Consider the following 3,266-nt stretch of genomic DNA (forward strand, 5'->3'; position numbering starts at 1 on the left):
AGAGACGGGGTTTCACCATGGTCTCGATCTCCTGACCTCGTGATCCGCCCGCCTCGGCCTCCCAAAGTGCTGGGATTACAAGCGTGAGCCACCGCGCCCGGCCTATTTTTCATGCAGATGATTTAGAATATGTTTATGTTAAATTTTTTTAGATTATCACTAAAAGAAAACAGTTGAATTCTTCAATTTACAAGGATTCAATTTTTAAAATTATATTTGAATGTACAGAGGCCTACAAATACCAATTTCAGAAACACTGTTATCAAGGATATCTATTTGTTAAAATTGAATACAACTGAAAGTAATGGATTAACTGCAAATAACAAGCTTAATTAATTTAATTAATTAATTTTTCCCATTTAACAAGGAGACAGGGCCGGGCACAGTGGCTCATGCCTGTAATCCCAGCACTTTGGGAGGTCAAGGCGGGTGGATCACTTGAGGTCGGGAGTTCAAGACCAGCCTGACCAACATGGAGAAACCCCATGTCTATGAAAAATACAAAATTAGCCGGACATAATGGCACATGCCTATAATCTCAACTACTCGGGAGGCTGAGGCAGGAGAATCGCTTGAACCTGGAAGGCGGAGGTTGCAGTGAGCCAAGATCATGCCATTTGCATTCCAGCATGGGCAACAAGATGAGCTCCGTCTCAAATAAAAAAAAGAAAACAAGTAGACAGGGCCAGGTGGAGTGGCTCATGATTGTAATCCCAGCATTTTGGAAGGCTGAGATGAGAGGATCATTTGAGCTGAGGAGTTCGAGACCAGCCTGGGCGACATAGGGGTGTCTCTACAAAAAATTAACCAAACAAACAAAAAACAGCCAAACATGATGATGTATGCCTGTAGTCCCAGCTACCCAGGAGGCTGAGGTGAGAGGATTGATTGAATCCAGGGGTTTTAGGCCACAGTGAGCCATGAATGCACCACTGCACTCCAGCCTGAGCGACAGAGCAAGACCCTGCCTCAAAAAAAAAAAAGCGAAACAAAATGATAAAAAGCAAGTAAGGCAGGGCACAGTGACTCACGCCTGTAATCCTAGCACTTTGGGAGGCCGAGGCAGGCAGATTACTTGAGGTCAGGAGTTCAAAACCAGCGTGGCCAACATGCTGAAACTTCTTCTCTACTAAAAATACAAAAAAAATAGCCAGGCGTGGTGGTAGACACCTGTAATCCCAGCTACTCTGGAGGCTGAGGCAGGAGAATTGCTTAAACCCGGGAGGTGATCACGCCACTGCACTCCAGACTGGGCTACAGAGCAAGGCTCTGTCTCAAAAAAGAAAAAAAGCAAGTAGACAGCTATTGCAGTATGTTAAGCTCCATAGAGACAGCACCAGTGCAAGTGAGAGCCTGACAGGCACAGGGTGACTCTGTGCCTCACTGAGGAAAAATAACTAGACATGAGCAAAGGAGGTCCTCAGAAACCTAGAGGCAAAATGTCATCATATGCATTCTTCGTGCAAAACTTGTCGAGAAGAACATAAGCACCCAGAGGCTTCAGTCAGCTTCTCAGAGTTTTCTCTTTTTTTTTTTTCAGATGGAGTCTTGCTCCCATCACACAGGCTGGAGTGCAGTGGTGCGATCTCGGCTCACTGCAACCTCTGCCTCCCGGGTTCAAGCGATTCTCCTGCCTCAGCCTCCTGAGTAGCTGGGATTACAGGTGTGCGCCACCATGCCTGGCTAATTTTTGTATTTTTAATAGAGACAGGGTTTTTGCCATGTTGACCAGGCTGGTCTCGAACTCCTGACCTCAGGTGATCCACCTGACTCAGCCTCCCAAAGTGCTAGGATTACAGGTGTGAGCCACCACGCCCAGCCAGCGTTTTCTTTTTTTCTTTTTTTTTTTTTTTTTTTAGATGGAGTCTCGCTCTGTCACCCAGGCTGGAGTGTAGTGGCGCGATCTCGGCTCACTGCAAGCTCCGCCTCCCGGGTTCACGCCATTCTCCTGCCTCAGCCTCTCCGAGTAGCTGGGACTACAGGCGCCCGCCACCACGCCCGGCCAATTTTTTGCATTTTTAGTAGAGACGGGGTTTCACTGTGGTCTCGATCTCCTGACCTCGTGATCCGCCCGCCTCGGCCTCCCAAAGTGCTGTCATTACAAGCGGGAGCCACCGCGCCCGGCCCCAGCCAGCGTTTTCTAAGAGTGCTCAGAGAGGTAGAAAGCTGTATCTGCTAAAGAGAAAGGAAAATTTGAAGACATGGCAAAGGTGGACAAGGCCCGTTATAAAAAAGAAATGAAAACCTATGTCCCCCGTAAAGGGGAGACAAAAAGAAGTTCAAAGATTCCAGTGCATCCAAAAGGCCTCCTGTAGCCTTTTTTGTCTTTCTGTTCTGAGTATTGCCCAAAAATCAAAGGAGAACACCCAGGCCTATTCATTGGTGATGTTGCAAAGAAATCGGGAGAGATGTGGAACAACACTGCTGCAGTCGGGCGCGGTGGCTCACGCCTGTAATCCCAGCACTTTGGGAGGCCGCGGCGGGCAGATCACTTGAGGTCAGGAGTTCAAGACCATCCTGGCCAACATGGTGAAACCCCTTCTCTACTAAAAATACAAAAATTAGCCAGGCATGGTGGTGCATGTCTGTAATCCCAACTACTCAGGAGGCTGAGGCAGAAGAATCGCTTGAACCTGGGAGGCGGAGGTTGCAGTGAGCTGAGATCGCACCATTGCACTCCAGCCTGGGCAATAGAGTGAGACTCTGTCTCAAAAAAACAATGACCAAAAAAAGCACTGCTGCAGATGGCAAGTAGCCTTATGAAAAGAAGGCTGAGAAGCTAAAGGAAAAATATGAAATGGATATTGTTGCATATCGAGCTAAAGGAAAGCCTGATATAGCAAAAAAGGGAGTCGTCAAGGCTGAAAAAACGCAAGAGAAAGAAGGAAGGGGAGAAAGATGAGGAAGATGAGGACGAGGAGGAAGATGAAGATGATTAATAAATTGGTTCTATCGGCCGGGCGCGGTGGCTCCCGCTTGTAATGCCAGCACTTTGGGAGGCCGAGGCGGGCGGATCACAAGGTCAGGAGATCGAGACCACGGTGAAACCCCGTCTCTACTAAAAATACAAAAAAATTAGCCGGGCGTGGTGGCGGGCGCCTGTAGTCCCAGCTACTCGGAGAGGCTGAGGCAGGAGAATGGCGTGAACCCGGGAGGCGGAGCTGGCAGTGAGCCGAGATCGCGCCACTGCACTCCAGCCTGGGTGACAGAGAGAGACTCCATCTCAAAAAATAAATAAATAAATAAGTAAATAAATAAATAAATTG

At 48.0% G+C, this 3,266-nt stretch overlaps 1 pseudogene; it reads left to right on the top strand.

Moving 5' to 3' along the window:
* Positions 1-1,403: 1,403 nt before the first annotated feature.
* LOC116472277 (high mobility group protein B1-like) lies at positions 1,404-2,939 on the top strand (annotated as a pseudogene).
* The last annotated feature ends 327 nt before the right edge of the window (positions 2,940-3,266 follow it).

This window comes from Hylobates moloch, unplaced genomic scaffold (genome assembly GCF_009828535.3).
Source record: "Hylobates moloch isolate HMO894 unplaced genomic scaffold, HMol_V3 SCAFFOLD_8, whole genome shotgun sequence".
Lineage (NCBI taxonomy): Eukaryota > Metazoa > Chordata > Mammalia > Primates > Hylobatidae > Hylobates > Hylobates moloch.